This window comes from Acomys minous (genome assembly GCF_964271855.1).
Source record: "Acomys minous genome assembly, chromosome: 13".
Lineage (NCBI taxonomy): Eukaryota > Metazoa > Chordata > Mammalia > Rodentia > Muridae > Acomys > Acomys minous.
This window is the reverse complement of record NC_140495.1, coordinates 25786981-25801759: the sequence shown is the minus strand read 5'-3', so window position 1 is coordinate 25801759 and position 14779 is coordinate 25786981. Positions and strand designations below refer to the sequence as shown.

Here is a 14779-nt window from a genome sequence, read left to right as displayed (position 1 = left end):
CGCGCGGTGGGGACAGGAAGGGGATGCGAAGCCCGCACAATCCCCAGTCAGGGCTTTTCTTGTATACGGAAGGCAGATGCTGCGAGAGACTAGACTATGCTCAAGAGTTTGGCCTCTGGCTGGCCCTGCCGGAAAGTCTCGTGGAGAAGAGCCCAGAAAAACCAAACCCAGCTGTCTCCGCATCCTTCCCGCGGAGTCGGGGGCCAAGAGCTGACAGGTGTGAGGCGGGTGTTTTCCTAGAGACCAGCTTCCTCTGCTGTGTGTGGAACAGAGCGCTGGGCTTTCTCTTTACTGGAGGACCCACACTGCTTATTGTTAAGCGTGTAGCTGGGCGGGAGGAGGTGAATGGTGACTCGGGGCTTTGCCAGGGCCTTTGTGAGCAATCTCTTCTTTAAAGTTCACGGTGACGCAAGGTAGGTTCTATTTCTGTCCGTCGTGTACCGATAAGGAAAGGGAAGCTCAGAGGCTGTCACTTGGCTCAGGTCCGCACGCAGTCAGCGGAGGGGCCCCGATTAAGACGAGTGTGTTCTTGAACGGCGCAGGCTTTGTTCTTTGGAAGGTCATCAGCTCTCCACATCTGGAGAAGGAGGTGTGTCTCTCTCATCAAGTTACTGAGCAAGTCACGGAGATCATCACTAAATGCCACACCAATGTCCTTTCTTCCTTTCTTAATCACTCCTGATTTCATCCCATAGAACAAAGCACTTGAGCTGAGAGATGGCTTTTCCCAGCCTCCTTTGCAGTAGGCGGGGCAAAGGGATGAACCGCAGCTGTTGGATGGGGCTTCTGGGTAAGCTCCTTAAGCAGGGGACAGACAGCTGCGAGGTACCCCATTGCCCTCCTGCCATTCCTAGCTTCCTGCTCGGCCTGTGATTGCAACAACCTGCGCTCCAGTGTCATCTTGGACCCAACCTTGAAAATGAAAGCCTGGCATTAAAGATAAGGGAACAGAGGTATTGAAGGGGGCCGGGTCCCTGGTGACTGCCGGAATTGTCATGCCAGCTGCAACCACTCTTCTTTGAATTTCATTTAAGAGAAAGAGAAACAGATCTCTGTCTCGTTTAAGCCATTTATTAGGGCGCTTTGCTGCAGGGTGATAAGTGTCAGGCGCAGAAGAAGCTGAGGACGCTTCTCGGCAGAGAGTGCTTGCCAGCTTGCCCGAAGCTCTGGTTTGTTCCCCGAGCACCACATAAAGCAGGAATGGTGATGCGTGTCTATAATCCCAGAGCTTTGGAGGTAGAGGGAGGAAGTTCAGAAGTTCAAGGTCAGCCTGGGCTACATAGAGAGTTTGAGGCCAGCCTGGGACATAGGAAGTTTTGTTTGGGCCAGAGGGAGGAGAAATGGAAAAAAAAAAAAAAAAGCAGGAGCAGTAGAGAACCTAGGGCTTCCGCAGCTTTTAGCCTTCCTGATAAAACTTCTCCTTTGTTGAAAATTATTTTGTGGGGACCTCTTTATGACTTGGAATAAAATTAAATTTAAAAAAAGGAGCCATTTGTACTAACGTAATACCCAAAATTAACCTGTAAGCCCCACCTGCCCAAGGATCTGGAATACTGGGAGTTGTAGTTCTTGGAAAACAAAGCCTTGTGGGAAGGTACAATGTCCTATAAGGTTGTCCTTATAAGCCCCTGCAACATGTGGTTCGGGGCCATTCAGCTGGCAAATTTCCAGGGAATTGTCCTGACTAAAGTCCATCTCTTGGTTAGTATTTAATATTTAATAAGGCTTGCTCCAAATTTGGCCCAAAATGGTGGAACTGATTTTTTTTTTTCCAGTGACGATCGGGATCAGCAGTAATATATACTTCAGTATGTTAATGTTTGGGCACAACTGGACGAGCTGCCACAGTGTAGAAGGCAGATGCCAATACGCATAGGCAAACTCACCCTGTGTAGTGTTCCTCCAGTGCAGGGGTGAGTTATTTTCCACGCAGATACAGAGCAGGTATTGCCACAGGTTTTGTGACTGTCCGAAATGGCTAATGTTCCTCAGTAAGTGCTCAATCTAATAAGACAAACTGCAGGGATTTACGCTACCCAGGCGTTCTTAGACAACGCATCACGTATTTAAAAACTCTGAGATACCTTGTATTTATACAGAGACCGGAGAGTGGGGAGACCAGGTTGTCCACTGAGGTGGGATTTCTGGTGGGACATTGAGAATCATGTCCTTGATGAATGACACTGATGAAGTCACCCGTCTCTGTGGCCTGTAGAACAAGCCTCACAGCAAGAGGTGTGCCTTCTCCTGGATGCCTTTGGACCAGGATCCCAGCAGTGGCTCTAGGACCAGTCGGCTCATTATCCCCATTTTTCAAATGTGAAAAGGGACCCTGGGGGAATCGCTGGTGCTTAAACATCTGTGTTTTGACATGCTAAATTATTTAAACCCCGGATCTCTAAAAGACCTAGCACTCTAGCCCCTTGTGAAATGTGGAGGGAGACAGCCTCATTCAAACAAGCGCCGACCCATTGATGTCTCGAGTCACATGATTTCCCAGTTCCAACAGGTCTTCAACCCCCAAGCTTGTCACCGACTCTGGAAACTTGAGTAGGTTACTTTCTGTCTTCCCGACTATAAAACAAGATGATGAAACACTACAGGCCTGTTCAGAGCTTAGAAGTTGACAAGTACTTGCGCAAAGGCCTGATGCACAGAGGAAAGGCCTCAAGGACAGCATCCTTCATGGGCTCAGGTGGAGGAGAGCCCTGGATGTGGCTTTCTTCAAACCCCAAACCATCTTCACACCCTCAGAGACCCTTCTTCTGACCTTAGTGTTCTGCCTTATTGAGTATAGCAGTTTGTGGGGTGCCATGGGCTGGGCTTCCTGTCTTCGGTATATGGTACTCCAGGAGCACATCGTAAGTCCAGAGTCCTCCTCAAGACCTTTCCAGAATGGCTCGCTAGCTAGAGCAGGCTGTCTCCTGGGTACAGTGTGAGCACAGTTGAGCTCTCTTTCACCACATGCCTTGCGGCTCTGCCTGAATGGCTCTAATCAGCAGACACTTGCTGAATATAAACAAAGGAATAAACAAGAAAGCAGGTGACTGCAATCCCGTGCCTCCCCAGGCTGTGAACACAGTCTCCATGAGTAATGGCTGAGGGGTGGGGGGTGGGGGGGCTGGGATGGCTACCGAAGGTCTGGGCTCTTCTCCTCTGTCCCAACCCGCTTTAAACCTACACCACCAGGGAATGAAGAGGAAATTGCACCAATAAACACAATATTACTTTAAATCCTTAGTTTCCTGAGTGACATGGCCAGGTGTTGTGCTAATGCCACTCAAGTCAGTGTAAAATCCCATCCCAGGAAGAGAAAGGGCCTGAAAGGGAGATGAAGAGAGTACTTGTCTGGGTTGCAATTAGATAAGAATTAAGTTGCTTGTTTAGGGCCAGGTGTGGTGGCGCAGGCCTTTAATCCCAGCACTCGGGAGGCAGAGGCAGTCGGATCGCTGTGAGTTCGAGGCCAGCCTGGTCTACAAAGTGAGTCCAGGACAGCCAGGGCTACACAGAGAAACCCTGTCTCGAAAAACCAAAAATAAATAAATAAATAAATAAATAAATAAATAAACAATGTCCATGGTTTTTATAGACCCCTTTTCTGTGAGATGGGAAATCTGGGAGTACTTAGCTATTTCCAACGCTACAAGCTCATGCTAGCTAAATTACAACATTCAATCATAAACTAATTAATGTGCCACACAAAATTGGAAACACTCAACAGTACTAATGGTGTGGGGTTTGGCTCGTTGGTTTTTTTTTTTTTTTGGGGGGGGGGGGGCGTCTCACAGTGCAGTGTAGACTGACCTGAAACTATGTCCCTCAAATAATCCTTCACAAGTGCTGGGAGTACAGGCATGGGCCCCCACACCTGGCCTACATAGAATGCTACTACTGGGTAAATGCCTAATGGTAAATATAGTTATTCAAACTGCATTTAACTGGCCTTTACCACAGAAGACTATAAAATAATTGCTAATTTCCTTTGTGTTTCAGCATCAGACTCCTGGCACCTGCAGCATTTCCTCCTCTGCACGTACTGCTGTCCTCAGATTCTGTGGGCTCCTAGCGTCTGATCCGGAGGGCAGGAACAATCTACCAGGAGACCAGAATGTGGCTTTAACACCCACCCACAGCAGGTGCCTGTAGGCCCTAGAGACGTTGAGAGTGAATGGTGCCTTCCTCAGGTCAGGTCCTAAAAGCCTTTTCAGTCGGGAACATGGTGAGCTAGTGGGCGGGCTGGCATCTCTAAATCATTTTTCACCGAATTTGAAACCTGAGATGCTCTGGGACTTATTTTGTCATTGCTTCAGGGGTTACCAAGTCTTTAAATACCTAACAATAGGGCTGTCAAGCCGGGTGGTGGTGGCGCATGCCATTAATCCCAGCACTCAGGGAGGCAGAGGCAGGTGTATTGATGTGAGTTCGAGGCCAGCCTGGTCTACAAAGCGAGTCCAGGACAGTCAAGGCTACACAGAGAAACCCTGTCTCGAAAATACCAAAAAACAAACAAACAAAAAACAATAGGGCCATCAAGATGGCTTAGAGGACAAAAGCCCTTCCCATGAAACCCTGACCATCTGAGTTTGATTCTTGGGACCCGCAGTAGAGAGAAATGAAAGTCATCCAACCTTCACACGTGCATGCCGTGGCATACATGTTCATGCACACTTCATATGCATGCAGATATACATATGATAATAATAAATAAAACTGAAAATGGAAAAGACCCCACAATAACATGATACCATTCCTGGGGTATCCCTTCCCTCAGCACAGCATCAAAACAAGACAGATGTAAGTGTGGATCCCTCTATACAAGAACTAGCCTGTGCTCTAGAAAATATCAACATCTCAAAATCAAAGACTGGAAGCAATCTTACGGAAGGGCAAAAATGATGTCCTAGCTACACGGGCTCGTGAGTTGGACGGACCACGAACTGGGTCTTTTGCAACAAACACAATTGAGTTTTGCAGAACATGGTAGCTGGACTGCCTGGTACCAGCTTCCCTGACCTTGAGCATTGCTTTGTGACTGTATGAATGAATGTGCTGATCCCTGTTAGATGCTCAAAAGCAAAACAAACCAAAACCGAATGAAACTTAGAAGGGAAAATTTGAGTGAAAATACACAAATGGCCTGCACACCGTGTAGTTCCTTTGACAAATGCCGTGATTTGGATCTTGTGTAACACCTAAATCTCACGTGTTAAGGGTTTGGTTTCCCACAGGGAGGTGGTGGAGCCTTTAAGAGATGGGCTGGAGAGATGGCTCAGTGGTTAAGAGCACTGGTTGCTCTTCTAGAGGTCCTGAGTTCAATTCCCAGCAACCACATGGTGGCTCACAACCATCTATAATGACATCTGGTGCCCTCTTCTGGCGTGCAGGTATACATGCAGGCAGAACATTGTATACATAATAATAAATAAATATTAAAAAAAAAAAAGAAAGATACGAGGCATTTGGGAAGTTCGGTCCCTGGGGTATGTCCTAGTTGCTTTTCTGTTGCTGTAATAAAGCACTCTGACCTGGGGCCGAAAGGGCTTATTTAGTTCACAGTGTATAGCCCTGCACTGAGGGAAGTCCAAGCAGGAACTGAATCTGAGAGCATGGAGGGACCGTTTACTGTCTAACTTCCCTTGGCTTGCTCACCTAGCCTGCTTACATAATCCAGGACTACCTGCTCAGGCACGGGAGTGCCCACAGTGGCCTGAGTCCCCCTCCATCAATGAGCAATCAAGAAAATGCCCCACAGACACGCCCACAGGCCGATCTAATGGAAACAATTCCTCAATAGAGGTTCCCTTTTCCCAGGTATGTCAAGTTGACAGTCAAGATTAGCTATCACAGCTGTGTCCTTGTACGGGGACGCTGGGATCCTGCCCCCTCTTTCCTGCCCCTTGCCCGTGATCCCAGCTGCTCTGAAATGCATCTTTCCTTCTTACTTGTGTGCATTTGCCCGGATATTGTCTTGCCATGGGCCCAAAAGCCATGGGACCAACTGACCCTTCACTGAAGCCTCTAAAACCATGAGCTAAAATAAGCCTTGCTTCCTATAAAGCGATTTTCTCAGGTACTGTCCCTGCAATACAAAGCCAACTAACACAACATACTACTACCAACCTAGTTGCTTTAAGGAACCCAGACTTACTGTCTTGCAGTCATGAAAGTGAGCGGCCTGAGATGGGCCCCACTAGGCTGCATTCCTTTCTGAAACTCCAGCAGAAAAAAATCTCCCCCCACCCCCACCCCCTTTTTGCAGCTTCCAGATTTTGCCTGGATTCTTTGGCTCACATCCTCCTTCATCTTAAAAACCAGCAAGAGCTGGCTGAATCCTTCTCACAGTATCTTTGTGGCCCTGGCTCTTCTCTTTCTTTCTTCCCAATCACAAAGACACTTGTGATTGAACTGGGCTTGCCTTAATAGCCCAGGATAGCCTCTTAGCTTAAGGTCTGCTGATTAGGAGCCTGAATCCCTCCTTGCCATATGCACGACATGTTAGGACGTGAACACTTTAAGGACTGTATTGCCTAAGACACACGCAGAGTGAATGTATCAAGGTGTTAACAAATGAGTTAATAAGTGAAGGACATAAATTAAGCAACTTCTATAGGCTTAATTTTTTTTCCAAGATGAAAAGTCTCAATTGGAAAAAGGAAACATCTCCCAGTAATGATGGGTATTTCAAGCAACCACAAACATACAATCTGAAATTCAAAAGCGCTTTATAACCCCATCCCACCGGGAACTTTACAGCCCTTTACACCTTTGTCATGGCAACCACATTTCACCACAGAAATTGCCTGCATCCTTTTGCTCAGTGTACATTGCTTCACCTGCTCGAGTGCTGGGTCCTGGGTCAGGTGCCCGGATGTAAACAGTGAGAAAGTGCTGTCCACCGGGACCTTGGAGAGCCGATCTACCCAGGAGGCAGGGAGGGTATGACCAGCGAGTGGGGGTAGAGGAGGGGCTGGAGAGAATGGCTCCCGAAAAGTGCCACACACTGTTCCTATGGGCACCATGGCAACGCGTTTCCTAAGCCTCCAAAATAAAGAACTACTTGGGGACCCAGAACCTTCAGCCTAGCAATGGCCAGGGGAGGCCTGACAATTCTTACAGGAGGATGTGGAAGTGGATCCTCCCTCAGCTGCCTTCAGCCCCAGTTGATACTATGCCACTAGGAGTCCTTGAGATGGAGGACCCAGGCTCCTGGCCCCTAGAAACTAAGTGGTAATAAGTCTTTTTATCTAATATCTGAGTGAAGATTGGGGGTAGTTTGTCATATGGTGACAGAAAAGTAAAATATTTTCTCCTGCCCAAGAAGATTATTATCAGGAATTTTCTTTTCTTTCTTTCTTTCTTTCTTTCTTTCTTTCTTTCTTTCTTTCTTTCTTTCTTTCTTTTTCTTTCTGTCTTTCCAAGAACCTGCTTGCTTAAATATATTGTATTTTGCAGGTTTGATCTTTAGCTGGGGCTTACTTTTCTTACCGTTATGATTTACTTTTCTTATTCAGAATCAGGTTCCTGGACTGAGTCGGGCTGGTCTTGGAGTTCATTCATTTTCCCTCATGTGAATTTCTCCATTCTCTTATTCTTGGACACAGAGAATGTTTTCAGTGTTTTGCTATGGCAACCAGGCTGCTATGAACATTCTTGTGTGACTCCTGGAACATCTGAGCTATGTTTTCTCTAGGGTCTGTGTCTAGGAGCAAACCAGCCAGCTTATATGCTATTAGCATCAACTGTACAACGCATATTTTTCCCAGTGTTGATACAGTCTCACTTTAGGCAATTGCAGTGCCTAAGAATTTCTTTGTCCCACATCCATTTGATACGGTCTGATTTACTTGCATTTTTGAAAGATTTAAAAATCACATTTCATGTTTTCTAATTGCTAAGATGACCCCTCCCCATGCTTATTATGGTATATTAGTTTTTTTTTTTAATTTTTACTTTGAGACAGGGTTTCTCTGTGTAGCCTTGGCTGTCCTAGACTCATACTGTAGACCAGGCTGGCCTCAAACTCACAGGGATCCACCTGCCTCTGCTTCCCAAGTGCAGGGATTAAAGGCTTGCGCCACCTATGCCCAGTGATTTTGTTTGTTTTGTTTTAAGACAGGGTCTCTGTGTATCCTTGCCTGTCTTGGACTCCCTTTGTAGACCAGGCTGGCCTTGAACTCACAGCGACCTGCCTGCCTCTGCCTCCCGATTACTGGGATAAAAGGTGTGTGCCACTTCGCCTGACTTAGATGATGGTTTTTAAAATGTGACTTTATTCTCCTGTAAAATGCCCACTGATTATCTTTTTCCAGATTTTTATCAGGTTGGCTTTAACTGATTCATAGTTTTTATGTATTCCAGTTCTATCCCTTGACAGTTTTATGAATTGCAAACATTTCCAGGCTTTGGATTAAAATTTCCTTTTTGTTAAGTATTTTGAGGAAAAGAAGTTCTAAAGTTTAATGTAAATAATTTACTAGCCATTTCCTGTCTAGCATGTATTTTAATATTGCGCCCAGTAAACGCCCCCACCCCACTAATTTATGGGGACGTTCTTCCTGATTTCTTATAGCTGCAAAAGGTTGGCTTGTCACATTTAAGTCTAATCCACCTGAAAAGGATTCTAGGGCACGAGGTGTGCACCAACTGGAGATGAAGATCCAGCTTGATCTCTTTTCATATTAATAACCAGAGCCAGTGCCACTTTGTTGGATGGTCTGTCCAGTTTTGTCATGCTGTTTCTGACCCAGTGGTTTTTCCTTTCTCTCTCTCTCTCATTTTGTCAAGAGCTTTGCTATACACAGTTCAGGCTGGCTTCAATCTCTCCATCTGCTGCCCAACCCGTCCAGGTGCTGGGACTGCAGGCATTCGCCACCACACCCACCTGCCAGTCAAGATTCTGCTTTAAGCATGTGTCTGGTTTTGGCTCTGCCTTCAGCCCCATTATTTTCTCTATATCCCCATATTCAAGCCATATGGCCTTTAATTATCCTGAACTTTGTGGCTGCAATGTCACCCTTTCCACCTCTTGGCAAGCATCCAAAACTTAGGCCTGTTGTTCTACGGCATATTTGGATTTTTATGTGTGTGCAGGGTGTAGGTACACTCATATGGCCGGATGCACGTGGAGGTCAGAGGTTAACCTCAGGTGTTCTTCCTCAAGAGACTTACACCTTTTCTGAGACAGTCTCTCACTGGACCTGGGGCTTGGTGATTAGGCTAGGCTGGCTAGCCAGTGAGGCTCCCTAAGGGTGGGGAGATATTTTTAAATCAAGGAAAACTTTCTCCTCCTATCTCTAGTTTGCTAAGTAATTGTGAACAAACACCAGGTTTTGCTGAATGCCTTTCCATGAGGACCCTGTGTTTTTTCTCCATTAAACTTCTGATGTGGTAAATTTACCCTAATAACTTAAGGACAAATGAACCTGGAATTAATCCTATTTTGTCATGACTTATTAGCTTTTTACAAAATGCTGTGAATAGAGCTGGCTCAGTACTTAAGTGTGCTGCTGCTCTTGCGGAGATCCAAACTTTGGTTTCCAGCACCCACGTCAAACAGTACACTCCAGCTCCCGGGGGCCTGAGACCGTCCTCTGACTTCCGCAGGTCTCTGCACACACAGGCACATATAACTTTTTTTTAATGTCATGAACATGAGGCATGGTAGAGCAGGCTTATAATACTATCATTCAGGAGACAGAGGCAGGCAGCTCTAAGTTTGAGACCAGCCTGGTCTACCTAATAGTTCTAGACCAATTTGAGTTACAGAGAGATCCTGTGTCGAAAAGAAACCAAAAAGGCCTTTAGGCAGGAATAACTCCAGTTTGCCCCAAGTCCAAGAGCGAGATCAGCTGCGGCTTTTCTTATCACTTTCATATCAAGGTATAACTGACCCAAAAGATGAGTGTGCATGGCTTGTTTCTTACTCTCTGGTAAAATGTGTGAACTTGGGACAATTTGATCCTTGTGTGGCTAATAAAACAGATGATTAAAACTTTCAAGGATACTTGTAAGTGAAGGTACTGATAGTTTTAACCATCCTTGTAAATTGTAAGTTTATTAACATTTCCACAAACAATTAAGATAGGCTGCAATTTGCCCTTTCCCTTAATAGAAATCCCAAGTCTAGTGACTTAGGCAGGTTTATTTTTCTTGTACAGCAGAGAGTGCTGTGGTGGCTCCACTATGCTACCTGGCACACAGATTCCCCTGTCTTTCCACTCAGTCCCACAGTTACGCTTCTGACGGACTTGCTGGTTGGCTTCAGGCATCATGGTCTCACTCCAGGCAGGATGAAGTACAGAAGAAAGGAGGATGTGAACAGTGTTGAGACAGACACGTGGTCTTTGTCCATTGTCAAAACTGTGGAGACAAGCACACTAAGTGGGTACGCATCATGCATTTGAAGAAGTACAAACACAGCTGGGTGTGGTGGCACACACCTTTACTCCCAGCACTCAGGGATAAGAAGGCCGAGGCAGGGGGATTGCTGCAAGTCCAGGACAGCCAAGGCTACATAGAGAAACCCTGTCTTCATCTGGCGGCGAAGCCTCTGGAAAACTTAAATTCCTACCCTAATGCTCAAGACAGGTCTAGTAGCCAAGCAAGTGACCTGTCAGGTGTTATCTAGCTATTGCTGCCACCTAGTGGCTGTCTTCCTCAAATGGAGGCTGAAGCTTAAGTGGCAAGTATGGATCCTTTCCTTGTGATGGGGAAACCATTGAGAAGTTGGCTACATTTTGAGAAGGTTCAGAAATGTGTTCGCACAGAACTTGACTTTCGTGTGTTTAAATTTTTCTTTTTGTCTTGCATTTTGAGAAGGTTCAGAAATGTGTTCTAACAGAACTTGACTTGAATTTCGTGTGTGTTAAAAAAATTTTTTTTTTTCTTTTTTCTTGCCTCACCAGCATCCCTATTTGAGAATCATGAATGAGGTCTGGGTGTGAATCAGAGGGACACCTCACAGGGAAGGAAGCCTGGGAATTCGGCCTGTGACCCTAGGCCTCTTGTATCTTGCAACGTGCCACGTCTAAGCGTCTGGCCTTACAGGTCACTGCAGTGGTCTAAGGAAGGCACAGCTGAAGCTTTAGCACACAAGTAATACTCCGCTCTAAGGCACCGAAGCAGCATGCACACACTAATGACAAAAGAGTATGTGGTTCTGCACATCTGTTGACAGTGACACATGGGCTAAGGGGCTGAGTCGATTCCCTCTCAGGGGCTTACAACTTTTGGGCTCTGCAAATTTAGAGGCCCAGGTCTCCAAAGACAAGCACTCTGCAAACACACAAATCAAGAGCTCATTTAAATTATAAGATGCATTGGCCACATTGCCTCTTCATGTCTTGAGGCAAGAGGAGTCCGTGTTAGTCAATGGAATCAACTGTCATAATTCAGAGAAAGATGGGAGTTTGTTTCCTAGGAACAGGTAGGGATATGACTGGTGCCTATAAATGGTTCTTTGTTGGGGTTGGTCTGGTGCTGTGCATTCTAATGCTAATTCCTGGCCCCCCAAGATCTGGTTGCTGCCCGGAAGGGAGTACATTCTCATAAATACCCGTCTTTATTATGTAAACCTTGGTCTGCCTAATTTAAAGTTGACTGGTATATAAAATTGTTGAAGCCTGTGATTGGGCAGAGAGGAAGGCAGAGCTTAGGTTCTGGGTTTGGAGTCAGGTGGGGACCATGAGGCTGGAAGGAGGGGAGAGAAGCCAGGAGAATGGACCATGAGCACGTGGCCAAGAAGGCTGGCTGGATAGAAGCAGCCCAGACAGGAACGATAAAGGTCAGTAACACAGGGTGTGTAGCTGGGGAACAGCAAAAATAGCTTACAGGGGTGACTATCTGCCCAGTTATTGAGTTCTAAAGCCTTTATAAACCCAGGAGGTCTCTGTCGTAATTATGTGGGAACTGGCCAAGGTAGAGAAGCCATGAAAACCTAATAACCATTTCAACAACAGTTCTCTTGTCCAGTTTTGATGGTAACTGAACATGTACCGGAGACCCATGTTCCAAAATGAGTGACCAGATACCAGTCCTGTCAAAGATGGACCTTTGGGTTTCACTCAGTGTTAAATCACTAAGACCTACACAAGAGCTAAGAGCAAGGGGAATCTAGAATGTGAAAGTGAAACGTGTGCTACTAATTTCCTGGCAGAAAGAGATGCACGGTGGAGTCTGGGGCTGCTTCTAAATTACACAGGAAGCAGCAGGTGTGAGGAGCACAACCTGTGATGGGCACTGCTGTAGTGCACTGTACTGACTCACTTCAAAGTAGTTAGCTCTTGCTGACTGCCCATCAGCAGCTGTACTGCTTATCAGATACCAGTCCCTGCTTCTGGTCACACTAATTGGAGTTATTTTAGTTTTTGTTTTAAATCTTTTTATCTATTTAAGAAAATGTAGCTGTTGATGTTAAATGATTTTCATTTTCTATCTGACTGACAGCCTTACCACTTTTGTTTCCTTTCTTCTGTTTAGGAACTTTATCATTTTCTAGTTTAAGGTAGCAGCTTCTATCATTGATTTTGTGTCTCTCCCGTAGTTTGAGGGTTTGGTTTAAGTAGCTCTCTACTCTTTGAGGCATATTCTTTTCTCAAAGTTTTGATTTTTTTTTTTTATCTTAACGGTTGTTTACTTCAGAATTGTTTTCTTATGATTTGACGCATGCTACTTAGGAATGTGCTGTTGCATTTCAGAGTATCGTGATAGCTACTCCAGGTATCTATTTTCTTCTAATTTACTCAGACTTCCTATAACCCAGCACACCACCTTGGTGAATACACCATATTCATTTAAAAGATGTTTGTTGTTCTATAAATGCCAACTAGATCAAGTTGGTTAAGTGTTCCTTATAACAATTATGTACTTAGTGATTTGTTTCTCTGGTTGTATCAATTAAGATGGTGTTGATATTGGGCTGTAAAGATGGCTCGGAGGCTGCTCTTCCATAGGACCTGGGTTCAATTCCCAGCACCCACATGGCAGCTCATAAATGTCTCTAATTCCTGGTCCACAGGATCTGACATCCTTACAGACATACGTGCAGGCAAAAAATCCAATGTACATAAAACACAAATAAATATATATATAAAAGGATGGTATTGAGATATTCAACCTTTTAAACTTCTTTGATGGTTTTACTCTTTTTAGGTAAGTTATGTTTATGTGTGTATACATGTATGTCTGCTACCTGTGGAGGCCAGAAGGGGGTGCTGGAAACCCTGCAACAGGAGTCTAGACTGTTCTAAGGGACTACATAGGTGGTGGGAATTAAACCCAAGTCCTCTATGAGTCAGTGCTCCTTTAATTTTCGGTTTTTCGAGACAAGGTTTCTCTGTGTAGCCTTGGCTGTCCTAGACTCACTTTGTAGACCAGGCTGGCCTTGAATTCACAGTGATCCACCTGCCTCTGCCTCCCGAGTGCTGGGATTAAAGGTATGTGCCACCACTGCCTGGCTGAGCCAGTGCTCTTAATGGCTGAGCCATTGCTCCAGGCTGACATTTTATTTTACTCATTCGTTCATTCATTTTTGGTTTTCCAAGACAGGGTTTCTGTGTATTGCCTTGGCTGTCCTGGACTTGCTTTGTAGAAAGCAATCCGCCTGCCCTGCCTCTGAGTGCTGGGATAACTGGCATCTGCCACCGTGCCTGGCTGACATTTTAACTTTTATTCCGAGTATTTACAGAGACATCTTGACACCCAGAGGATAAGGTTAAGCCACACGGCCTAGACTGAGTTCTAGGGCCCCCCTCGCCCCCAGGACAACACACACCTGGTCACAAGGGGAATCCAGTATCCATGGGACGAAGCTCTGCATTGGCCTGTATTAATCAACTGTACTGCAGAAGTTTATGTAGGTGTCACTCTAAAAAACTCAAACTATAAAAGCAAACACTGGATGATGAATAATAACTAAAATAAAAATGAAAATTCAAAAAATTTCTAGAGAAAAATGAATATGAAAACACAACCTTCCAAAACCCGTGGAAAATAATAAAGTGGTCCTAAGAGGGCAGTTTGCAGCTGTCAGTGCCTACAGAAAGTTAAGAGACATCTCACTGTTAATTACTTAATGATACAATTTAGAACCTTGGGAAAATAAAGCCAAACCCCAAATCAGTACATAGGAAGAAACAGTTACATCAGGGAAGAGATTAATGAAATAGAACAATAACAGAAAGTACTAGGAATCAATGAAACAAAAAGTTGGGCCAGGTGGGCTGCCTTCGATTATAGAGATCAGGGAGGCAGAGGCAGCCATCTATCTGCAATCAAGGCCAGCATTCAAGGCCAGCTTGGTCTATATAGTGAGTTCCAGGACAGCTAGGGATACACAGAAAAACCCTGTCTCAAAAAAAACAAACCAACTAAACAAAAATAAAGAGATGAAAAGGGAGCTGTTTGTAAAATAGATACTGATAAAAATTTACACATCTTGGGGCTGGAGAGATGGCTCATTGGTTAAAAGCACTGTCTGCTCTTCTAGAGGTCCTGAGTTTAATTCCCAGCAACCACATGGTGACTCACACCCATCTATATTATTTAATGCCTTCTTCTGGCCTGCAAGTGTACATGCAGACACATTATATACATAATAAATAAATAAATATTAAAAAAGAAATTTAGCATCGTTAAGTCTTGCCTTAAAAACTAACATTCCAGCCAGGCACGATGGTGCACCCTTATAGTCCCAGCACTTTGGGAGGCAGAGGCAGGCTGATCTCTGTGAGTTCAAGGAGAGCCTGCTCCACAAAGTGAATCAAGGACAGCCCAGGCTACA

At 45.2% G+C, this 14779-nt stretch overlaps 1 long non-coding RNA gene across 1 annotated transcript in view; it reads right to left on the bottom strand.

Annotated features, from left to right (window-relative positions):
• LOC311581640 overlaps positions 1 to 14779 on the bottom strand; it is a 36042-nt gene extending 21263 nt beyond the window's left edge. The window contains exons 1-2 of the long non-coding RNA XR_014773827.1: positions 13772 to 14779; positions 7486 to 10359 (exon numbers count right to left, since the gene is read on the bottom strand). This is a non-coding gene — a long non-coding RNA (uncharacterized lncRNA). The remainder of the gene's footprint in view (positions 1 to 7485; positions 10360 to 13771) is intronic.